This window comes from Triturus cristatus, chromosome 1_2, assembly GCF_964204655.1.
Source record: "Triturus cristatus chromosome 1_2, aTriCri1.1, whole genome shotgun sequence".
In the NCBI taxonomy this organism is placed as follows: domain Eukaryota; kingdom Metazoa; phylum Chordata; class Amphibia; order Caudata; family Salamandridae; genus Triturus; species Triturus cristatus.
In genome coordinates this window covers 194,563,035-194,589,543 of record NC_140580.1, presented here as the reverse complement: position 1 = coordinate 194,589,543, position 26,509 = coordinate 194,563,035, and positions in this window count along the sequence as shown.

Here is a 26,509-nt window from a genome sequence, read left to right as displayed (position 1 = left end):
TGAGATGATTGCGTTGAAAGAATTAATTAGAAGCGGGACCCAGAGATCTGGAGTATCAAAGAAAAGGTCAACTGGGACCCCATCCGGTCCTGGGGCTTTGGAGCTCTTACATTGCGACAGGGTGTATTTCACTTCTGCCAAAGAGAAAGAGAGAGGAGTGGGTACATCCAAATTTAAAACAGCTTCTTCTGAACTTTCTCCAATTTGGTCATTGCCAAAAATGCCTGAGTAATGCTCCACCCATTTGGCCTCTCTTACATGGGCCTCTAGTGAGGGACCTGCATCCTTATGCAGAAAAGGAGAGTTCACTACAGTCCAAAATAGTTTTGAGTCTTTTAGCAGAGCCGCTAAATGCAAGTTGGCCCAAGCCTCCTCTTTTAATTTTTGCAGTCTAAGTCGTCTACATTCTTTATAGTGAGCACGGGCGGAAGCAACCAGTTCTTTATCTCTTGGTCTCCCTTTTAATACTTTATGTAGATTGCCAAGAGCTTTTGTTATGTTATGTTATGTTATGTTAAACAGGTTTTTGTATAGCGTGCGGCTACTCGAAAGAGTGTCCCGACGCTTTAAATTGCACGCTAATCGCAAAACACAACAGAAAAAATGAACAGAAACAGAAAGAGAAGAGACCTGATAGGACCTGAAACTAAGAAGTGAAAAGCCAAGTTTTAAGCCCCTTCCTAAAGGCCAACAGGTTGGTAGTGCTGCGCAGGGACACAGGCAATTTATTCCACAGCTGAGGCGCTAAAAATTTAAAGGAGCGGCCACCAATGCGAGCTCTCTTCACGCGGGGCACTACCGCAAAAAACAAGGCTTCAGACCTAAGCGATCTGGCAGGACGATAAAAAGACAGCCTTTTCTGAAGATATTTTGCTCCAGATGTGTGCAAGGCTTTGTGTGCCAGGGTGAGAGATTTAAAAACTATCCGCTTCCGGACAGGAAGCCAGTGCAGAGCCTCCAAAAGGCCCGAGGCTCTGGCACGGCGAGATAGTCCAAAAATAGCACGTGCTGCCGAATTCTGAACAACCTGTAATCGTTGAAGCAGGTATTCTGGCAGGCCGAGATAGAGAACATTGGAATAGTCTATTCTCGAGCCTATCATCGCCTGCACCGTGATCTTCCTGTGTTCCTCCGATAACAAGGGAAGGAACTTGCGGAGCATCCGGAGTAAGCCAAAGCAGGTCCCTGTGAGACCGATTACCTGCGAGCGTAGTGCGAGGCCATTGTCGATCTTAATCCCAAGGTTTTTCGCTACCTGGGACGAACTTGCTGGTGGAAACATGTTCTCAGGCCACCACACTTTCCAATCCGGGTCCGAGCTGCACCCAAAGAAGAGGACCTCGGATTTATCCGAGTTGCACTTGAGGCTGTTATGATGGAACCACTGAAACACAGCCTCAAGACAACCCTGCATCCTACCTCCATCGAAGTCTGCACCCCTCTCACAGGTAAAAAGGAGCTGGGTGTCATCAGCGTAAGAGATGGTCTGGGCCCCGAAAGACTCCGCCAGGGCCGCCAGAGGGGTCATGAAGATATTAAATAGAGTTGGGCTCAGGACAGAGCCCTGAGGAACTCCGACACCCAATGGCGACATCTCGGCGGAGCAAGCAGAAGCCCAGACCGATTGTCGACGGCCTGCTAGGAAAGATCGAAACCACTGGAGCACCGTCCCTCGAAGACCAATCTCTGAGAGTCTAGCAAGCAGACCCTCATGAGGGACGGTGTCAAAGGCCGCCGACAGGTCTAACATCACCAGCATCGCTCTCCCACCCGAATCCAACACCTCCTTTATCACCTCCGAGACTTCCAGGAGGGCTGTTTCGGTGCTAAGATTGGCGCGAAAACCCGACTGGGTAGGGTGCAGTAGGTCGTGGGCCTCCAAGTAATCGGCAAGCACCTTATGCACGTGCTTTTCAATGACCTTCGCCAAAGCCGGCAGAAGCGAAATAGGTCTATAATTCGCTAACACCTCCACATCCAGACCAGGCTTTTTAAGCAGGGGAATAATCATTGCCTGCTTCCAGGACTGGGGAACCACACCCTGTGCAAGAGAACAGTTCAACAGGGGGTTCACAAGTGGATTAATGACAGCTGCCATTTTAGCCAGGAATTTTGCGGGGCAGGCATCCCGAGGGGAACCTGACTTCAGTCCCACCATCAGGTCAAATGAAGCTGTCAGCGAGAGAGGAGGGAAAGCTGCCAAGGCCACACCGGCGTTCAGTCGGGTAGCAGCGGCATTCTCCGCCCGACCTGATACCTCAGGATCCAACACAAGGAAGGAGTCCTGGATCCGCTGGATCTTGGAGGTGAAAAAGTCCGCAATCGCCCTGACCCAGGACGCAGGAGGGGGGGTCTGGGCGGGCGCTGCGCGAGAGGCTGTAAACTCCCGCACAATGGCGAAAAGCTCCCTACAGGAATTGGAAGCGGCTTCAATTTTTCTAGCAAAATAAGCCTTCTTCTCCGCGAGAATGTTCCGATGGTACGCTTTCGCCAGAGACCTGTAGGCGAGTTTCGCCGTCGCGTCGTATTTCACGCGCCAAGCTCTTTCCGCTACCTTGCATTGCTGACGAGAGGCCGCCAATGCTTCCGTAAACCAAGGGGCAGAGGCACCTTTTTCGGGTTTGCGGAGGGGCCTCAGAGGAGCAAGCTCATTGAGCCTCTCTGAGAGCCAGACCTGCAGACGCTCCACATCCTCCTCTAAGTTCCCGGTTAAGGCACAGGGATGATCAGCGCAGGACTGTGCCAACAATTCCGGAGTAATCCGGTGAAGTGACCTGAATCCCCCTGAAGTCTGCCGGGGGACACCGGCAGGCTTCCCAGCATCTGAGAGATAAAATCTCACCAGCCTGTGGTCAGACCAAAGCACCTGGGTGGGGGCCAACATCTCTATCGGGATCGTAGAGAAGGTCAAATCCAGGGTATGTCCCTTCTCATGGGTCGGCCCAACATGATAAGGAACCAGGCCCATAGGGGCTGTGACCTCCAACATTTTCATCGCATCGGGATCCGTTTCCACGTCCATATGGACGTTGAAATCCCCGGCGACAATGCAATGTTCTGATGTAAGTAACAAAGAAGAGGTCACCGACTGGAACTCTTCAAAAAAAGAGCCCAAGGGCCCTGGCGGCCGATAGACTAGAAGACCCTTCACCGATTGGTGTGGTGAAAGGACAATGGCAAAGGCAAGGGATTCGCAATCCTTGATCGCGTCCGAGGGAATGATGGTGCAAGTGACCCTTTTGTTAACTATTAATGCCACACCACCTCCACGCCCCTTCGGCCTATCCTGCCTGAAGATGTTATACTCGGGCGGGATAGCAGTGGCAATGTCTGGGTTGGACGCCTCGCCGAGCCACGTCTCAGTGAGCATTAGGAACAGGGGTTTTTCTGACTCTAGCAAATCAAAAACATCCAGAGCGTGCCGGCCCAGAGATCGAGTGTTGAGCAGTAGGCCCAGATGTTTAGCGCAAACCGCCGGCTTCTGTGGCACATCGCCAAGATGTTTCTGCGGGCGCCAGCCACACTCCGGGCAGCAATGCTTGCCCTTGTGGCGAGCAGGAAAAACCGTCCGGCAGAAACCATTAGTGTACTGCCAAGACCGAAGTTCCGGACCCGAGTAGTGTAGCATGGTGCTCGAAAAGCAAGCTAACTCGAGCCGAAAGGCCGCGTCCTGCCCGTCGCCTCAAACGCCTCCGGAACGCTGACGGGCGCAGACGGGCAGGACTCCGGCACGACTCAGGCTAAGCGAGGGCTACCACCTGCGCGTACCGCTGCGCGGAGAAGGCGACTTTAAATAGGCTCTCCCGTCACCCTATGCGCGCGAGACCGCTCCAAGATGGCGTCCGCCGCTGAGAATGATGCCCCAAGCCAAAATGGCACCCAAGATCGATCCCCGGATCCCGGACCCACCAAAGTGGTGGTGCTTAGAGGCGCTTTTGTGCACGATATCCATTGATGTGAACATCCCCTGTTTCCCATGTTTCTTGCAGGCACACTAGATCAAACCGGTCAATAATTTTAAGCCAATCATCATTATTTCGCTTTGAATTAAGTCCTGCTATATTCCAGCTCATAGTTTTAACCATCCCTTCCCTCAAGTCTGTAGTATTTTCAGATAGAAAAGGAAAAATCTCCTTCTGAGCGCAGCTTTGCTGAAACTGATGAGTTTTTATCCCGCTCCTGTCAATCGCAGGACTCACGCCCCACTAAAACCGCAAATCTATTAGCCAGCAGGATTTCAGGTATCGTGTTCCATCTATCACGACCAACCAGGGGGGCAGGAGGAGGTTGGATATCTGGGTTAAAGAACATTCTGTTCTCTATATGCTTTACCCCCTATGGTCTATAAAAGAAGCCCAGTGGTACAGCACAAATTTGTGAAGGCAAAAAGGGGGCCCTGAGGAATCTACCAGAAGGTATTTCACAAAGTATTCATTTTTGAAATGAATAACCATACAATCCCCCACACATGATTTCAATGAGTAACCCACCCAATGCACTCTTTTAGCCATTATGATGTTATTTGCAACAGTCGGATGAACAATTAGGTCAGTAAACTTGGATAGCCAGTGCAATGATGTGTTCATCAGTTGCTGAGTTGTTTCAAATTGTGTCTCATTAAGTTTTGGTACGTTTACTAATATGATCACAAATGGGGAAGCGGCTGGAGGAAGGTTTAAAATTACATCAGATTCAAGCTTTTGAGGGTGAACACCCCGCCCATCCTCCCCTAAACCCTGGGTCCCCCTGAGTTCCTAACTCATTTTTGGTCCTCTAGGAGGATGTATGTCCTGGCCTTTATTACTAGAAGACCCCGCATGTTTGTTTACCATGTGTTGTTGCTGTCCATTTCAGACACTTCCACCCGCGATTGTATCTAAATACGTAGCGCCACTCTCTTACCCTCTAATTACATAAGGATACTGTTCAGGCAAAGAAGTTATTACGCTACCTTTATGCGCCATATTACCTGGTAGATGGATTTTACATTTACACTTACACGAACAAATTTCTACTCCCGTATATTCTGCAAGCCTGTCAGTTCTTTGAGGTACACAGGCCACCGGATCTCTAATTGAGGCTATACTAGCCTCAATCCGCTCCAACCTATCAATGGTTGCAAGAGACGTGGGACAATTTGCTCCAATTCCAAATTAGTTATCGCTGAGCCTGCAGTGGCTTTATTAATGGCGTCTCTACCCGCTCCTCCCTCTATGCCCGTTTTAGCAGTCTTCGTCTGTTTTGGGGGCCTGGCACCCCTCTTTTTCTTCATTGGAGGCTCCTCAGAATAGTCTTGAATGGCACAGTCACTAGATAAAGCTTGGGAATCCAAGCCTACCACTACCTTCTGTTCTTCCAGGATGAAAGGCTCATCAGGTGTAACATGGGTGGAGTGTTCTGTGACACCAGGTAATTGATGGGGCTGTAGGGGCTGAACCCTCACCTCTCCTACTGATAGTATTCTTTCAGCCCTCTCAATCTCTTTTGTTAAGACATCTGCGGCTCTCAGCAAGAAGGAGTCCAAAGTATTAACCACCTTCAAACTCTGGTCACAGGATTTAGACTTTCGCTTACCCATGGCGCACAAGTGTCACCAAATAGCCTCCTCGTAAAAATAATTATTTATATATGTCCTGTTAGAGATTAGGCCCGGCCCAGCCTCCTCCGGGCTCCGACAGGCAGACCAACGGCGGGCCCGGGCTTTGACCGGGCACGTCCCGTGCCGCGGTAGCGCCTTGTGCTTATGAGCTGGGGTGAGCAGAAACAGGAAGTGAGGTCCGTTAGCCAGGGGAGATGGGAGTTGTAGTGCTCTCCCTAGCGAAAATCCTTGATGCTCAGTTTCCCTCCTCTGGCTCCTTCCACACAGCAGCAGCAGGAGTACTGTGCTGCCCTCCCTGCAATTCCTCCTCAGCTTGGATGCTGGTGATAAGGTGAGTAGAATAGAATCATAGGTACCCCAAGCTTTGTACTGCCAATACGCCTCTTTTTTTCTGTCAGATTCGCCGCTGTCTATAGCAGAAAATCAATTTAAAATATTTTGTACATGATCCTTCCAAATAACCTTAGTTGCCTCATTAAGGGCAATTTCCTCCCTTAAAGAGTTTTGCTGTATAACTGCAGATTGATGCCCATGTAGATGAACCCAGCACAGAACTGGGACACGAGCAATAATATCGTTAATAGGTTTAAGGCCTAGTTCTGAGCAATCAAAGGTGTACCAGGGTTCAAGGATAGTACTGTTCTCAGGAATCTATTCTCGATTTTGTGATAAACAGAAACATCTCTATAGCCCCACACTTCAGCTCTGTAAATTGTCACAGCTACATCCTCGGACCTATAGCCATGCAACAAATTTCTCAAAGACTGGCCTCTAATCTTTTGTTTACATCTAATGACAGCAGCTATGGCTTGCTTCAACTGGCTCCTGCCTCTTTGTCATGATTCCAAATGCAACTGTTATCATAGGGTATGCCAAGATAATCAACGTTATTCACTCACTAAAAGTGTTCATTATTAACATAAAAGTTGTGTCTCCAAACTGCCTTTTTTATGTTCATTATAATAAAGTTTCTTTTTTCCACATTGATAATTAAATGTTTTTCTGATCAATATTCTACAAATCCTTTTTAAGCTTATTCGTGGAAAGCTCTGTCAGTCTGTGGAGGAATGCATTGTCTGCTAATAATGGTACTACAGAGTCTCTTCTTGCCCTGCTTCAGACCTTCCGGACACGTCAAATAAAGAGAGAAAAGCAAGGGGGCTGAAGTGCACACTTGGCGCATCATCAAAGGGCACTCACCTTTAACATTAATGTCAACATCAATCAACATTTTGTATTTTCCATTGCAATGTTTGCGTATAAAAGGTATTGGTATCTTATAAAAAATGAAGTGGAGACAGAGATATTAATTTGATAATTTGTTGTAATTGGCGTTGGAGAAAAAAATGTCTTGCAGCTGCTACATGTACTTGCATTCCATGGGGCGTGGCTAAGCCGACCAAGATGGCGGCAGTGCTTGAGTAGAGCTCTGGCCGCTGACCTTTAACATTACCCACACACCGGTGGTTACCGGATCAGCATAGAGAGCGGTATGGCAACCAGTAGCGGTGAAGGCAGTGCCAGCAAACAGAGAGTAAAGGCTCCCCACAAAATGGCGGCACCCTAAACCGCAAACGCTGTCGAGAGAAAGCGGGGAGCGACATTGCAGGGGAAGCTGGAGTCCACCGCACGCAGACCAAAGGGTGCACCAGCAGTAACGCCCAGTTGAGGAGGCATCCTGGGGGCGCGGGCTCCGCGGCTGAGATAGCCAGAAACACCCGCAACAGAACTCGTGCAGGCCCTAGGCAGGGTGGAGGACGCAGTCGAGACTGGGGATCTGGGGCCTCGGAGGGAGGCATCCCCTGCCATCCAACAAGAGACCAGGGAGACTGTACCTGAGTGCTGAAGGCTGATGAACTTGCGATGGGAGCGACGCAGGGCTGGGGGTGTTGGGCACCGCGCCTGCCGGCAGAGACTGGAGCTTTCCTTTAAATAATGGCCCCCTGGACAGCCAACACAGCAGGAGGATCGGAGGACCACCCTGCACACTCCTCACAGGCTGGGAGAAAAGGGGTAGAGCACCAGACCAAGGGAGCACTGGAAACAATATCCAGCCGGGGGGCATATCGGAGGTACGCACCCTGCAGCAGAGAAAGCTTGAACTGCCCGTGACCATACCAGAGTGGGCCCACGGCGCGACGGGGGAGACGACTTGACAGGACGGCCCCGGGCCTCCGGAGGGGGTCACTCCCGGTGTCTGGAGCTGAGGACGGCAACTGCGACATACTCCGGGCAGTGAAGGGGGAGAAGGTAACTCCCCCCACCTGTTATCACCCCCTGAATAGTCCTTGGACGGCAGGACATCATTTACCGTAGACTGCCTCAGAGGGAGAGCCCATGTCGGTGCAAGCCATACGTCGTCTACTGCTCCCAAGCACTCATCCTAAGTCGTCGCACTCAGTGCAGGTAAAAGTGGTACGGGCATGCATGTTGCGAATCCACCACATTTCCGGTGACTCTCCTCTATATACTCCCTTATACCCGCTCGCCGGCCTGCTCAGGAACGAGGGATTTTACTCCACTCGAGCAATGTAAACTTGGACGGATCACAACATTCTAGAGGTGGGATCCCTGTTTGACTAAGGACAGTTATTGCCATTGGACCGACTCTCGAAGAGACAGGCCTCCAGCCAGGACAATTCTTATTACTCAGACAAATAATCCTTAGCAGCCACCGCATATGGGATCTCTCTGAAGGGGAGCCAGTAACACAACCGGTACTTCACGCAATCCTCCAAATGGGGTTGGAACGGCACTTATTTACATGGCTTTACAAAGCAGTTCGGGATCTTACTGCCACCACACTTACCACGTTATTAGTAAAACGGGAAGAGGGGATTCACTACATGATAAGGAATGGGAGCGTGCCCTGGAATATTCAAAGAACGGGTCGGGAAACGCCCATTTAAAAAATATACAGTCCCCTAAACTACACAGCACCTACCTCACTCCAACGCAGCTCCAGCGCTAGTACCTACATACACAGTTAGTATGCCCGAGATGCCAATACCCAGACATGACATTCATACATATGTTCTGGTCATGCCCCATATTGCAGTCCTACTGGTACGCAGTACATGAGACGTTACAGGAATTAACAGGACTCACCAATATCAACACTTGGGAGGCCAGCGGGATAGGGTTCTTCCGAAAGCACAAAAACCTCAAGGCCCAAACGTGTTTTGTTTCCTTAGCTCTCCTACTGGCACAAATAGGCATCTCCATGCATTGGAGAACTCCGGTAGGGCCCCTACAGGTAGCCTGGGTGGGAGCAGTTGGAAAATGGGACTTGGCGGAAGAAGACCTCAATCAAGAGGGAGGAGGCACAGGGGGTACGCAAGAGACACATATCCAAGGAATTGGCCATGCTGCTGCACCAATTCCACCATCATGTAGCTAATACCCAACAGCCAGTGTTGCCATTGAATACACCAAATGACCCGAACCACAATACACAACATGAGCTCCCCCCAAGCACGAGCGTCAGCACCCCTGAACCACACCAAGAGCCATAGCCCCGCAATCTCCCAATAGATATAGAATTATCCACAATATACCCTAATTTGATTGAGTCACACTCCCGGAAAGCCCCGCACTCCTGGTGATGCCCCCGCCCCCATGCTCATGAAGATATACATAGACATATCTACTTCTATCCCCAAATGCTCATAGAGGCAGCTCTAGCTCGCCCGAACGAATTCATTCCAAGTTTCAACCCCCAGTTAAGCACACACACCAGTAGTTTAAAGGGCAGGATAACTGCCCTAACATAGAATCCTACTAGGCAAGCATCGAGACCTAGTATGGCATCACACGTTTGATGCAGGGTGTTCACTAGCCAAACGTATTTCCTCAACATTTCCTTGTGTTGTTTCAATCAATCGCAATGCATTTATGCCTATTTGTGTACAAAGTAACATTGAAATGCCAATATATATATATATATTTTTTTTAAATTAATGCATTCCCAATATACATGTACGCTATTCACTTAGATGTTAAACACACAGGATAATAATCTACTTAACATTGCTAATCACACATTCCTTTAATAACTCATTGACACACTAGATTTGCACAGTAAATGTAAAAGTCTCCACATATCTCCTGATGCCAAAAGATACAACTACAATTTAAAAAGCTAATCAATGATATAACAACGGTTGAAGTTATTATTTTAGTTTACAAAGTTGTTTTAATAAATACTTGAGGCTTTCCGAGTCACATCGTAGGTTTCACTTCCAACCGCCCCATTACAATGAAGCGGTCTAAAGTGAAACCGGCCGGTCATTCTGGCCGGATTTCGATGGTCTCAAGGATGTTATCGGCCAGTTCGGAGGCCTCACTGTAATATCTAAGGATGCTGTTTCCACCGTCGCGATCACAATGTCTGTTTCCGACAAGCTTTCCATGTCAGGCTTTCCGACATGGAAAGCCTGTCAGAAAGCGACTTTGGGGTCCCTAGCAGGGCCCACTTCTCCCTGCGGCCTCCATTTAGGGGCCGAGGGTGCCCCTCTGTTAATCCCTGCACTGTGTAGCAGGCACCGTGAGAAAGACATAAGCTCAATTCCTCCGCCATCGCCTTTGATAAACCTCTCCGATACCCTGACTCATTAAAGGCCATCAAAGAAATGGCTTTTTGTCTGCATACCCAATCAGGTTGAGCACACATATAGCCCTTTTGTTTTTACTGTCCGTTACTGCCAAGCAAACCCTCACAATGAGGATAGCAAAATGCAAATAATGCTCCCCTGCCATGGGTAATAACTCCCAAGATGAGGGGAGCATTACTTTTTTTTGTATTTTCAATAGGATTATCTCGTTTTGGGATTTTCTTTTTTTTAAATAAAAAAGGAAACCTGTTTAATGCAGGTCTGTGTCATGCTGATGCAGCCCTGCACAAAACAGCAATATGCATTGACTGGAACTGCTGTGATGGCATTTCCTGCCAATGAATTATAAATGTTAGCCTGCGTGGCGGTCATTTAACAAGTTGGCTGGTGGGCCCTTGTCTATGGGAATTGAGTAATTTGCTCCATTCTGACGGCGGAATGACAGACCATCTGTAAAACATGAATCAGGCCCTTCGTCTTTTAATCCGCAATCTACCACACGTGTACTCTTCTAAATCCTCCAAGGCCCTCAGAGGAGGCATTTACAGAGTCAACGAATGTCCGGAAGAGATCAACAGCAGGGTCTAATCTAGGCCCAGTTGCTACTGGACAGCTGGGTACTTGGCAGTATAGTGTCTCCCTGTAGCCACACAGAATCTTCAGATAAAACCTGTTAAAGGTGAAATTAGAGGAACAATCTGCTGCATTTAAAATTTCCTCTAGCCTTGTTCTCAGTGAAAATGCATTTGATGCCATGGCTCCCATGTTCAAATGAGCTCTGACCACATTCACTTCAATATCTGCCTCCCGTTTGATCCAGCATACCCACCTGGCAATGTTGTGTAATACGTAGGATCTGTTCATTTTTGAACAACATAAAATTTGGGTGAGGTACTCAGATGGATTCCATGCAACCCCGTTGTGTATGTTGGCCTAGACCAGCTAGCTCACACCGCCACCATAAGCTCCCTAACTGAAACATGGAGCTAACGGTTTCTGGCAATCACTGAACATGACAAGCCTGTCCCTCCAGGGATCATGGTAACAGATCTGGAACCCCTTTGCCCAACTACTTGTGCACTCTTGTTCTCAGAGAAATATACAGAGAATACACAATGGGGCATTTTCATTATATTTATTGAACAATCGTTAATCTTGAATAGAATACTTGTGCTGCAATAATCAGTACACAGAAGCATATGTAAGTGATTACGAGCACCAAAATAGTGAATAGCAGGTATAGTTCCACTATGGTGCTAAAACAATGTACATATTCAGGCATATAAGACACAGTGGTAATCAGCGTACTCCTACTATGCAATCCGTACTCTGTCTGTCTAGAGTGTATGTAAGTGTATAGCCAAGAATCCCCCATGGGATGATCCAACCCTATTACCTGGTGTGAAAGAATGTAGGACCCCGTCTTGGTCATGAACTGGACACCCCTCATGGAGTGTTAGGCAGCTGCTTGGCAAAGCTTCAGCATGCAGGGACCCCTCTACATCAGCTGAAGTGTCTCCTCTGCTAAACCCTGGAAATTCTCCTTTATTTATTATAAAAAGCATTCTTGTACTGTATATGCAGATTAGTGTTGTGATGGGTATGCAGATAGCCTTGTCACCACATGGATGAAGATAGAGTGACATTTGCACTACGTGAGCAAAGGCCTTGTACTCAGTGTTTAAGGCATCATGATAATGTTGCAAGAAGCCAGTTGTGTAAGCAAAGTAGTATCATCCAACATTGTCACGCACGCAAATATGTGCAAAAGGTCACGATAAAATGTTATTGTGCAGAAAGAGGACAATGTAAGAAAATATGCAGCATTGCTACATGGGCCTAACCCGGGCACATAACAGCAAAAGTTCTCCCTTGAACAGCTTCCAGAAAGAAAGAGAAGTTATCTTTCACCCAAAGGTGAGACATCCTTTGTCACACTTTAATACACTAGAAGGCACTCTACCATTTACAGCCCAGGTTTGTTTCTAGATGGTAGGAATGAAATAACCCTGGAGTGTGACTTTGTACCTCTTCTCAAATTGAATGTGACTCCTGCAGGAATTAAAATGATGCCTACTAAGTCTTACGTCAGATGTTCTCCCACTGCACACAAGGTATAGCAGCAATACCAGGCTCCCCAACAGTTCCTTCTGACTCAGGTACTTATATTGCCAAGAAAGAAAAATGTTTTAAACTATGTTCACAACCCAAAATGTGTAGAAGTTTGGGCAAGGAGATAATGAGTGATAATGTTCACACCATCGGACACTCGCTCACTTGGACACCATCTATCAGGAGACGAGCTGCTGATATGGCATAGCGAAAAGTGTATACTGACCGGTAAACAAGGTGCTGAGGTACCAGTTTTGTCAAGAAATTTAGCACATGTAACAGCTCTTACCCCACAGTTTCCAGTTGTCTTCACAGACACTAGCCAATCCATCTTTTCCAGGCTAGTCTGTAATGCTTGACTGTTTTCTGTCCATTCCATTTGGGTGAGTTCCTCATCTTCTCTCGATGAGCCCCATACTTTCCAGCATCTGTAGACTGCCTTCCATCACAAGATGGTGATGGAGACTCTCTAGATTCCTCAGCATGTGAAGATTGAGAGGGAGACAGATTGGAGTATACAAAACAAATTCAGGAAAATGAGATACCAGACTTGAGATTTCAAATTCAGAGTTACCATTGCCACCTCTGCCTTCTGTCTTCAGACATGTGTCACTGTTCTTGGGATCAAAGCAAACATTCGAAATGTGTTCCCTTTGCCCTGCCTCTAGTGCTGGAGAAATGCATTAATTGCCTTTGCAGCCAGTTCTGGTTTCCAACTATAGTACCAGGCCAGTTGATGATCCTCCCCGGATACAAAAATATCTACCAAAAAACGGTCCCCATGTCTGATGCATGATGAAAACATCCAGCTTCTATATGCTTGAATCCTGCAAGAATGCCAGTCCACTATTGTGTTCCTTGACCCTCATACTCATTTCTTTGTTAATATAATCTGATTCTCTAAACAAAAGTGCCAAAAATACTTTGACCTAGTGGCCCCAAGATGACATATGCTCGAAATGAGGTTACTGGTTTTAAATTAGGATCCCAGATACAATGAAAGTGAACCTATTATGTCTTCTCATTTGCAAATTACATTTATAAAATGTAATAAGTCAATCCCAATGTTATCCAAGTGGGTATGGCAGTGTAGGTTGCACACATTGTCGTGTAGTTCCTATATTGCCCATACAGGACCTGCGGGTTTAGATAACATAAACTGTGGGTTTTAGTGGCAGACTAGTTCAAAACACACCCCCACAGAGAATGTTAGCCTAATTGCATTAGCAAGCTCACAGTGCCACTATTATCTCCTCTTATCAGGGAGAGAACATTTTCTGGCAACCTCAGAACATGACTACCCTAATCCCTCAGGATCGTGGAAATAATGTACTACTTTTCGATCAGTCACATGTGCTCACAAGTTTGCTTCAGAGATACACAGAATAAACAGTCTGGGCAATTCAATAAGGATTTATTAAACAGTTGTTATTCTTGTGTAGAATATATGAGCTGCAACAACCATTAGGCAGCAGCAGAGATATATGATTAGCAGTGCAGTGAATATAAAAGGATAGAACAGTTCTACCATTTTGCAATAAGCATGAATAGATACATGAATATAAAATGCATGATAAAAGTGCGCGTACTCCTACGATGCCTGCCTAGATGTACCTAAGTGTACCCAGCATGTGAGTAGGTGTGAAGCCAAGAATCCCTCTAGGACTTAGTCGAACCCCATTACCTGAAATGTGAGAATGTAGGAGCATGTCCTGGTCTCGAGTTGGACACACCGCGAGGGATGTTCAGACCACTTTCAGCTGGAGCGTCTGCATGCAGAAGCCTCAGAGTCTCTGGTCAGTGTTTCGACCTGGAAGTCTCGGTTCCCTCTGCCTAATTCCTGCAAGATGTGCTGTATTTATGCAGAAAGTATCCATGGTTGCTTTGACCCTTGTCTCATGTATTAGCCATTGTTGGATTTGAGGATGATGTATGGGATGAACCTTGTGCGTAGATATAGTAGGGTAGGTGGTGTAGCCCCTGCTTGGTTTCTAAGAACCCTTATGAATATCCATTCATATTGTGTGAGTCTATTGATTAAGTTATAGGCCTCTATTGTTCAGGAGAAACCCTCCCTCTGCACCCACTTCTGGAACTAGGTAAAGGTTCAATCCTAATGGCTTCTTACTGTGTAGTATAAGGGGGATAATGTAGGTGACGGTGTATGATTTTACCCGGGCCTACATGAGGGTACCTATATGACACATAACAACATTGGCTCTGCAATGGCAGGCGTGAGACACGTTTAATGGGCTACTTATGTGGGTGGAACAATCAGTGCTGCATGCTCGCTAGTAGCATTCAATTTACAGGTCCTGGGCACATGTAGCTCACTTTACAAGGGTCTTATTAGTAAACTAAATATGCCAAACCAATTCTACCATGATTTAGAGGGAGAACACAAGCACCTTAGCACTGTTTAGCAAAAAATGAATTCAGCAAAATGTTTGGTGTGACCCTGCAGAAAGGTCCACTTCCAACACAACCCCCATGCAGCCTAAAGCCAGGTTAGGCTAATCAATACCTTGATGGACCTCCCTGCTTAGACAATGGAATGTGGACAATGACCCTCTACTAGAGGGGCACTTGTCAGTTCTACGCCTCCCTGAACTTAGTTGGATCCTTGTCTATACTCTCCTAAGCTATTGAACTGACCAATGGGAAACCCTTCTCGTCACTGGGAGACCCCATCTGTGCAGCACCTAAAATTAATTTGCTCACAGATGTATCACAGTAGACAGATAGTACCACCATTGCCAATAAAGTGATGTGGCCCATTCTACCCCTTGCGTCTGACATCTGTCTCCAACTGAAGTAAAACTGTGTCCACAAGGACAACAACCAACAGGCCCCAAGTCATCCAGGGGTCTCTGACCACTGTAGTTTCTCAGAGTGGGGGCGGTAGCCCCAGGTGTCTTGCACCCTTTTTCTAATCTCCCTCTAAACCAAATTCAGGGGTGGTATCCTGAAACTGGTCCTTCATCCCAGCGTCTGTACCCTTAGTTGGAATATGTGCCTGGTGATCTAGTACTTCCAGGAGAGAACCACTACCCCCCTCAAGGGAGACACACTCTGTAGGTGTCATGCAAGAGTCTTCTTGGTGCAGTTCCACAGATCTCTGTCCCTGTGACAGTGCATGGAGCCCCCCCCACCCCCGGTCAAAAGTGACCTCGCCAGGGTCAGTCTCGGGGTGCTCTGTTCTCAGAGCTGAAAAACCCAGAACAACTGTTGCTACAGAATGCAGATTATGGGCATCTGATGACTAACTATAGTCCTCCTCTGGGTGACCTCCCCACCCCACTAGGTATACCAGTGCCATAGGACGGAAATAGTCCTGTATATGGACCTGAGTTACCCTACACACCTGGCCGGTGTACTGCTCTGGAGAAACTAGCCTTTCCATTACCATGGTCTTGCTAGCCCCGGATTCCCTCAGGGCAGTGACTGGGATGCCATTCTCACTCTTCCACCCTCAGGGATTACCAACTCACCCTCTGAGTGCACCTTCGAACTAAGGGAGATCATGGTATGGTCTTTGACCTCCCCCTGGAGACAACTTACTCCAAGGCCACATTAGGCATCCCTGTAGAACTCCCACCAGTGGGTGGTTTCTTAGGAAGACAGAGTTCTCCTGCTTGTATCCTGGATGAGACCAATCAAAGCAGTTGGAAATGGGGCATCCTAGGCCACTGCCCCGCAGAACCACTTACCTGTTTCTCAGATGGGGCATGGGAACCCTTTCCTCCCCATTTACTCTAGGAACTCTCTGTGTCTCCCTGGAACTCCCCCTCACTCTGCTGGGGGAACCTGAACCACCCTTGTTGGGGTCACTCGCAGGCTCTATAATGGCCAAAGACATGCTTAAATTGTTACTTAATTGGGTGGCACAATCAGTGCTGCAGGCCCACTAGTAGCATTTAGTTTACAGGCCCTAGGTACCTGTAGTGCACTTAACTAGGGATTTATGAGTAATTTAAATATGCCAATTAAGTCCTAAAGCCAAAAAATATTAATTCACCAAATAGAGGAGGAGGAAGGCAAAAGATTTGGGGTGACCCTTGCAGAAAGGGCCATTTCAACAATATACATGTATAGCAACGTCAACATGTTGTCCATCTTGAGCAGGATGTAGCACTGAGCCTTATTCTTTATCCAATATGTGATCTTAAAGCACCACACTAAATGTTCCAGGCAGTTGATATGGAGTCAGATCTCCTGTTCAGACCATCCACTCCCTACAGACAACTCAACACATCTTGCTCCCTGCTAGTTCTGCTGGCATCCAATTCTGTTATCAGGATATGATTGGTGCCAAATATGGATCTCCCATTCCACGTTTCCCTGTGGGCTAACCACCAGTGAATTTCCTTTTGGCCTCCTTGGAGAGTTGTACTACTTCCAGGCAGGTGAGTTCTCTTCTCAGATGAGAGACCTTCACTTTCTGGAGAGCCTAGTAGTGGAGAGGACGTGGGAAACTTTCCTGAATAGATGATGAAAAAAGACGACCCACTCTCAAATTCTTTGTTTGACTAGAAATATTTTCAGCTCCTGAGAAACTTACACAATCATCTTTGATGGAAGTCTGGGGAAGGACTTGACTGAATAAATGATGAGCCCTGTAAAAAGTTACTTGTTGTGAGGGCACCATCAGCCACTTCTACTCGTTGATGACAAACCCCAAGCCTTCCAGTAGGATATTGTCCAAGAATATAATGAGTCAAATGTCCTACATACTGATTGTCTACACCACTGGCTTCAAGACTTTGGTGAAGCATCAGGGGGCTGAGGACAGACCAAAAGAGAATGACTTCAACTCATATGACTTCTCTTTCCAGGGAAACTAAGGGGATCTATGATGGGATTTGACTACAGGAATAATAAAGTATGTATTATTAAATCCAGTTGCACCATCCAACCAGATGGAGAACAATTCTGAGAAGATGAATGCTCTCCATTTTGAAGTTGCAGTAGACCAGCTAATCGTTTAATTCCTTGAGATTTATCACTGGCCAGTCGAATACCCCCAGACATGACCTGATCTGGTGAAAACCTGAGATTCAAAGACCTACTCAATGGATGCCTGGCCTTTGCCCAGGGAGGTAAGGTCTCTTCTCTGATGAGATGCCTTTACTCTCTGTAGAGCCTAGTAGTGTAGAGGACCTGGTAAAATTTCCGGAATAGATGATGAAAGAAGACGTTCCACTCTCAGAATCTGGTGAAGGGCAGTTCTGGGTTTGGATAGAGTTCTTTTCAGCTCCTGATAAACTCGCTCAATCTTCTTTGATGGAAGACTGGGGAAGTACTTGTATGAATAGATAATGAACATGAAAAAATTACTTGTTGTGAGGGCACCGTCAGCCACATCTACTCGTTGATATGCCCCAATCTTTTTAGTGGGATATAGTTCAAGAATACAATGAGTTTAATGTCCTACATTCTGAGTGTCTACACCATGGGCTTCAATACTTTGGTGAAGCACAAGGTGGCTGAGGACAGGTCAAAAGAAAGTGACCTCAACTCATATTTTTTCTCTTTCCAGACAAATTAAAGGGATCTGCGATCTGGTTTGACTATAGGAATAATAAGGTATGCATCTGTAAATCCAGTTGCAACATCCTGACCAGATGGAGACCAACTCTGAGACGATAAATGCCCTCCATTTGGAAGTGGCAGTAGACCAGCCACTGGTTCACTTCCCTGAGATTTATCTCTGGCCAGTTGAGTGCCCCTGCCCATAACCATCTCCGGTGAAAACATAGGAGCCAAAGACCTTCTTAATGAATCCCTTAGCTTTTTCCATGGAGGTAAACGTGGACACAAACTTTCCCAATTTTTTTATGAAAGGGTCTTTTGACAGACCCGCAAGGCCTACCGTGCCTGCCTTAGAATCTGCCTTCGAATCGGTGAAGAGGCCTATTAGCACTGACTTAATTGAGGAGGGATCTACGCCATTCAGTGGATAGTACTCAATTTCTAATGCTCAAGAAAATAATGACTTGTTGGACCCAACCTGACAGAATGTCTGTAGAATTAGAGACTCTGGCTGCCTGGTCTCCTCTGCCATATGCAGTAGTTTAGTAACTGGGTTTGCCAAATTCAGTAGTTTGTCCTGACAGGACTGATCAATACCCTTTTAATGGTCATTGACATGCTTCACTAGGAAGGTTGCCAACTTGGGATCTATTTCCGTGGTTGAGGCTACTTTTTCCTCCAGTGGGGCTTGGGCATTCTTCTCTAAATCTCTTGTCAACATTCTTGTCCAAGGTTGGCTGAGGCACCACACTATGTTCGATACCACTTTGTCTGTTGGTATCTCTTCCGTGGACCTGGAATGATAAATATCCTCTGTATCTAGAATATTAGAAAGAGAGGGGCTGAAAGGAGTCCCATCCTCCATCGAAGGGATCACAAGTCTAGGGACGCCAAGGACTGGATAAACCCTGATCGTTACCTGAGTTTTAGGGGAGGAGCAAGGATTGCCATGGATGTCTTAGTTCCTCAGATGTTCATGTAACCTGCTTGGTTGTCCCTCAAGAGGAAGGGACTACCTGGCCAAAAAGGCTCTTTTAAGCATATTGAAAAGGTCTCCCATTGGGCTAGTCTACGTGGCTGTTTGCACGTTTGATTGCTGAGAATTGTGTCGGTAGCCTCTGAGGTTCTATAGACCCCCAAAGGTCCCGCCTCGTCTTCCTTTCATTTCAGGGGTTCTGAGTGGCCAGCAGCCAGCTGCATAATTCTTTTCTCCAGAGGTGTCAGTTCGACAAAGACAATCTTTTTAGCCAAGGTCCATGGCCTACACCAGGCCATCGTCCCATGGGAAGTATGCCATGTCTTCCTTCTCTTCAGGGAGTTCTCTTTGATGCATTTAGGCTAGTCCCCCAGGCAGACGGTGCATGCACGTGCCATGCACAAATATGGTGTCAAGTGGTCTGCTAACAGTATTTCTTCCCTGCCCAAACCTTTCTAGGGAGGGTTTTATGGCACAGGGTGCACCATCCTAATGGGCAGAGAGAAGACATATATGCTCCTTCCTATGTGATGGGCTGTGCCTGGGCTGTATCCAAGTAAAAGAATACCACCAAAGCACTTACTCATTTTACAGACCCCACATTAAGGGGCAATTAAGGTTCCAGAATCCATGGGGTGGTAGAGAACAGTTGACTAATTCACTGCAGGAATGTGGTTGCTGCACAGTGCAGTCAAAATGGACTGGATTCCTGTCAGAGTTCCCTTGTAATGGGTTCTGGGTTCATGTCGGCTTGCAACAAAAGAAAGCACGTCCATGCAAATCTAGCAACCTAATTCAATCAGAGGTTTTTGAGACAAAGAAGCATGCGGGAGGAATCTGCATTCAGAGTGCTCTCTGGTGGCAACAAGGCTTTACCACACAGCCCTGCTGATAAGGTTCAAATAAGCTAGAACCACACAAGGAACCAAAACACCTGTCCTGTGGTCTGTAGATTAACCAGCTGAAAGGAAAAATATTAGTTGTAGAGCAATGATGAAGTTACACGCACTAATCTCAATCATACATCGAGAGGGAGAGAAATGGTTGCACTTTTCTGCTGGAGCATCATTGAAAGATGGAAGTTGGAAACCCTGTTCAGGGAGAGCTGGAAACAGATTGGCTGCAAATGTTGACTCATTTAACTTCCCAGTTTTGTTAGGAGCTGTAGTTGTGTTATGAATCTGATGGAGAATACTGTTGGAGAAGGTTTATGCATAAATCTCTCCTCCGTAGATGGCACTAATGGACACAATGAAATAAGTAAGCATCATTTTGGGTTAAGATAGTTTATTTTTCCTGCCTTATTGAAGAGGTTACTGAAGTAACGATCATAGTTTCTTTAATTTACCTAACTTGTTTTTAGATTAATTATTGTCATGGGTAGAACAAATGAATGGTTTATGGGAGATAGCATTGGGGTTCAGCACTAGTTATTCCACTTTGTCTTTGGTCAAAAAATATTTTCATTATCCAAATTCGAGTTCAAATCCACTAGATGCTCCTTAGAGAATCTAATTTTCTTATTACTTTTTTTTATCAGGCTTTATCTGCGGGAAAATACTTTTGTCCTTTGGATTCAACTGTAAGTTTCTTCTCTTTCTTTTTTTAAATTATTGTTTGTATGATCTGATGTTAGATTCTCAAGATGGTTGAGGTATGGGCTAAATCAACAGTCCTTCTATATATTATGGAGTCAGAATTGAAGATGCTTTATTTCAAAGAATTATCACCTTCATGGGCACTAGAGATGGAAGAAAGTTTTAGCAGATTGGTAGACCCTTGGAGTACACTACTTTGTCGTAGGTGCAGGTCTTGTCCTTCAGGGATACTCCCAGGCCACAAACAGCAGGCCATGTCCTTTTCTGATCTTCCACATGTCCAGAAAATGTGCTGAAGTGAGAACCTTGAGGTGTCACATATACGCCCTACACTAGCTGGTCAAGTCCTAACCAATACGGTAAAATTGGTGGCACTATCCACTTTTTCATTACTTCGTGTATGCCTTTCTGCAAACACCACAAAAATGCATTGTGTGAGGGCAAATCTAAGTTGGTGAAACACTTCACCCACACTAAACTTGAGCTCTGAAGGTGGGTGAGTGTGCGCAGAGAATATTATGGTCTTCCCACATTTAACAGTAAAATCCAGCTATAGTAATTCCCATTACCCACAACATATCCAGAGACAGAGGTATGGTAGGAGAAGAGCAGGGCCCTCCAGCATCCAGATAGTTGGCACTCAAGAATTGTCTTTAAATCCTGTCCTCCCTTTTCAAGCAGGCCCCAAGTTTTACATGGGCTCAACAGACCTGTCAAGCTGAACTTGACACTGTGCTGTCAATAAGGATGCCCATAGCCCCCACCCTGCCTATTCTATGGTGTTCAGAGGAGTCATGTCTATCCATTCAAAGTAGCCTGCAGTACTAATGCAAATTAACCTCCAGGATCTTGAAGTAGGAAAAAGGTTTTCTAAAAGTTACTTTTCCTTAACGTTTATTTAAAATCTCGGAATTCATCAGTGAATTACATTTTTATTAAGTATGACAAATAGCTATTCAATTATTTTTTTAGCTGGTTGTATTCCGGAGATACATTATTAGTATTTAAATCTATGCTCTGGTGTTCTACATAGGACAGCTAGACTTGCTACAGTAAGAATAGCTTTAGGGGCTCATCATTGTAGGGACATGTTCAATTTCTACATGTTCAGTTTTTAAATGCCATGTACTCTGCCTTGTAGGCTACAAAGTCTAACAATGAGTGACTTATTAATATTTTAAAGGAAGGTTTTATTTCTGTCAAAAGGGTTTATTTTGACAGGTCGAAGTGCTTGTTGTCCACTATTACAGTAAAGCTACTGTGATACCCTGAAGCAATGTTCTCACTGCCACTATATTAGATGGCTCAATAGGTGCTATAGTCCATTATTGGTATAAAGAACCAGGTCTAGAGCACACTGCACTTTGCCCACCGCCCCTGCCCTGCCTCCAACGCACGCAGCACTTTCTGGACGGTCCCTGGAGGGACAAGAAAGCTCCGGCGGCAGTCCCGCTTCGCGGGAGATCGAAAACCAGGTCTAGGGTACACTGCACTTTGCCCACCGCCCCTGCCCTGCCTCCAACGCACGCAGCACTTTCTGGATGGTCCCTGGAGGGACAAGAAAGCTCCGGCGGCAGTCCCGCTTCGCGGGAGATCGAGAACCAGGTCTAGAGCACACTGCACTTTGCCCACCGCCCCTGCCCTGCCTCCAACGCACGCAGCACTTTCTTGACGGTCCCTGGAGGGACAAGAAAGCTCCGGCGGCAGTCCCGCTTCGCGGAAAGCGCGCGGGGCACGCCTGGGTGAAGACCGGGCCAAGATGGGCCCGTCTTAGCCCGTCCTAGACCGACCAAGGCCGGGCTGGGCCATATCTCTGTCATCTACTATATGAAAGGTACTGTGCCTGGTTTTGACGTGAATATTTCCTTATCAGGTTTATTTTGGAACTATATTGCGCGGGACCGTTTTTTAGGCCTGGCTGGACCACCCCTCTAAGAAGTGAGGTGAGTGTATAATTTAACCATGGGGAAACGTACTGCCATTACATCTGCCCAGGGTTCCAGAAGTTCTTCTATCATTTCGTCTTCCTTTGAAAGCATGCTTGAAAATGCTTTCATGTTGGTTACATCCGAAATTGAAAACACTGAACGGAGATTATCCCTGGGCCAAACAGCATTGTCTCTACATATGCCTGGTGGTCCCGAGAATGATGATCTTACAGCCCATGTGCCGTTATCACCATTGTCAATCCCACCCATCATGAAAATCTATCTGTGGCCTCGGTGATTGATAAGAACATTATTGATACTGTTGATATTGCAGACTCCCAGCAGGTCACTGAAGTTGATCTTAGCATCACTAACCCGGCCCAAACCTAAAGATTGCCGGGGGGAAAAGGAAGAGAGGCCACATCAAAAAGCCTATCAGTAAGAGGAAACAACCCCCTCGCAATAACAAAACCCAACCAACCCCTCAGAGCATGTGGTTACGAGGAAAAACCACAGCAAGTGGGGTGTTAGTCAGTACGAGTACACAACCAGATGGTCTAACTAATAGTACTGTTGATTTGACCACAACTATAGCAGAATCCAACTCTATGTGTACACAAACTGAGCCAACATCTGTAAATGGAATGCAAGGAAGGCCAAATGAGAACCTAATCGACACTATAGTGGACTCCACTTTTAAGCAACTGAAAATTCTAATGGATAAACAGTTTAATCATATTTTTAAACGTCTGGACAGATTGGAAAGCCTGGTGAAGAAAGAAGATACCAAAAGAAAAGGGACCATCATTATTGATCAAATTAGGGGTGAACGGCTATTGAAAGATATGGAGGCAATCAACAAAGGCATTGGCAATTGTATTATACCTGGTGTAGATAATATATGTGAAAAGTGTAATGGTAACAAGAAGGGCTTGCCTTGCAATTCCATGCTTAGCACTTCGGTTAGTACATTGCCCTCGTCAAAAGTACCTGTGGTAAATAAACCCCCTTGTCACACCTCACTGCCAATAGTAGCCCTTCCTACCCCACCTGCGGCAGCACCCACAAAATCATTGCCATACCCAAATAATGAGCCTATTCTTGTTACTCGGGCTAAAAAACATGCCGATGCTGTACTTAATTTACCGCCAGAAGCATGTCCCTATGTTTTAGTTTTAGCTGGAGTGCCCCCCCTGTATGAAGACCAAAGTGAGTCTTGGGATCAACTCAAGAATAAGTGTGTCGATTGGCTATCCAAGTACAGGGGGATGGGTATGGAGATTGCTAACGAAATCCTGATTGTGCGACGGGTGGGATGGGTAGGGCCCTCGACGAAAAATATTATGGGCGACTGTATAGTTGTGAATTTTAGGTACCCTTCTCTGGTGAAGGGTATATTAAAATGTAACATCAACCACTTTAGTACCCCAATGGCTATAATTTCACTACCACTTGGCTTTTTTTACAGACCACCTCAAAGAATCCACCATTCAGCCATTTCGATATATCCCGTACATAACCGGTTCACTGCCCTGTTTAACTTAGAGGGACAGGACTGACTACTGAGCGAATCTTCGAACATTGTAGTACAGTCCCGGGATGCACTAATGGTTAACCAGGCCACGATTAAACCCCGCCCTATCGCGGATTTTCAAATGGCCCGCCCGATAGAACTGTTGCCTTTCTGCCCTGTCACCAGTGAACCCATGTCTTCTGATCAACATCTAAAAATACTAAACTGGAATATCGCTGGTATTAAACCTAAAATGAACATAGTAGAGTGGACCAACATGGTCAGCAGTTTTGATGTTTCAGGAGACATGGAGTACTAGTAGTTTGCTTCTTGAGGGTTTTGTCTGCTATAATAGTACTGCCCTTAGCCCTGAAGTTGGCCGACCTAGTGGGGGATTATCCACATGGCTAAAGATCACTGCAGGAAGTAATACCAAACCCTTGGAAACAAATGATAGTCACTTTCAAGCTACACTCTGTTCGAATGGGATCACATTATGTTTTATAAATTTTTATAATAATGATTTTAGATCACTGCCTAATAGGAATTTTATCACCTTATTTGATTTTATTGATAATATGTTAGAAGGAAAAAGGTTTGGCAAATTGGACGGAATTTGTTTGGGAGGGGATTTTAATGCGCATTTGCACAAAAGAATGGATAATATTACAGTTACACCTGTCCCGGTAATTCCGTGTAAAAGAGGGGAAGAATTGTATAATCATCTATCGACCAGGGATTTAACCAATGTTATGGAGAAAGTTGGTTGTATGTCTGACCAAGGCCCATTGCCTACCTTTAGAGGTTGCGGCTGTTCATCGACTATTGATTATGTTTTTATATCCTCATCCCTTGAGAACAGTTTAGTTAAGGCTGAAGTTTTATGCACTAGCTACAGTGACCACAACCCAATTTTGACATCTATTAGATTTGTTAATAAATGTATTAAAAGGAAAGAAATAGGGGCAAAGAATCTGGTTGCATCCACTGACAAACTTAACGTAATCTGGAAGGGCATAGATAACAAGGCCCTATTCGCACGAATTATAAAATCCTATCCCTCACTTGTGGAGACGTGCTTGTCCAGTGGATGGCCTGACACAGAGATCATTCAGGCCTTCACCGGGTTATGTGTTGGCATCAAACAGGAAATCTCTAAACCTGTTAGGAAACAAAATAAGAACCCTAGATGGTTTAACGGCATTTGTTCACGGGCAAACCGTGACCTTCGCGAGGCATTAGCCGAAAAACCCAGGGACATGACTTTGGTTAAAGCCTTGAGAGGACGTTATAAGAAAGTAATTAAATTGCGTACTGAGGAGATATTGAAGGAAAGGTGGGACTCCCTTGTACGCACTGCTGCACTTAAAGAAATAACTGGGTTTTGGGGTGAGGTGAAAGCCATGAGGTCCACGGGATCCAATGTAACCCATATAAATTGCAACATACCTAGTAAGTCATGGGAGGAGCATTTTACAAGAATATATACAGCCCCAGCAATAACTACTGACTTTCATTGTCCAGCTAATAAGGTTATTATATCTATAACCGAAGTTGAAGATGCCATAAATCAAAGTGCAGGGAATAAAGCCCCAGGCCCTGATGGGTTATCAATTGACCTTATTAAATCTGAACCCGATTTCTGGTCCCCTTTACTTTGCAATGTTTTTAATAATCTTTCCAACACTACAATTCCGAAAACCTGGTCAACCAGTATCATTGTGCCCATCTTTAAGAAGGACGATAGATCTAATCCTAGTTGCAACCGTCCTATATCTTTAATAGATAACACACTGAAGATTTTGGGCAGAGTGATTTTCAATAAAATCAGGAATTGGACAGATGATAACCAAATTTTAAATTCTTGTCAGCTGGGATTTAGAATCAATGTGGGAACTGTAGAACAGTGTCTGAATCTAAATCTTATATTAGGCAAATACACCATCGCCAAAAAAGTCCCCTTGTATTTGGGTTTTATAGACCTATCGTCAGCCTTTGATTTTGTCAATCGATCACGATTATGGGAGATTCTTTTAAATTACGGGCTGGATAAGACACTTGTTCATTTTTTGGCACATTTGCACAGAGACCTAAAAGCTCGGGTAAGGATAAACAATGAAGGAGACGTCTCCGGGGATATTTTAATTGGTAGGGGGGTCAGACAAGGCTGTGTCTTGGCCCCCCTACTTTTTAATCCTTTATATAAATGGATTAAATAAATCCCTGTTTGAATTTACATGCGATGTACCGAAAATTAATGGCAAACTACTCCCCGTACTTTTATATGCGGATGATGCGGTCCTGATGGGTCGCACACCTAAAGCACTCCGCACTTTAATCATGGGTTTTGTTTCTTTTATGGCAGATTTGGACTTGGGTACCAATTTTAAAAAATCATACATCATGTCTTGTGGGCCCAAAAAACATTGTACCGATCATATAGTGTCAGGAGACAATGTTTTAAAAAGCACCGGCACTTTTCCGTACCTGGGTTTAGTTTTTTCAGATTCTGGATCATGGTCAGCAGATGTGGCTCATGGTAGAAACAAACTCGGTAAGGCAGTTAATTCAATCATTAGCCTACGACAGCCAAAGCGGGCTGAGGTTGTGATACCTCTACTACAGATCTATAAATCAC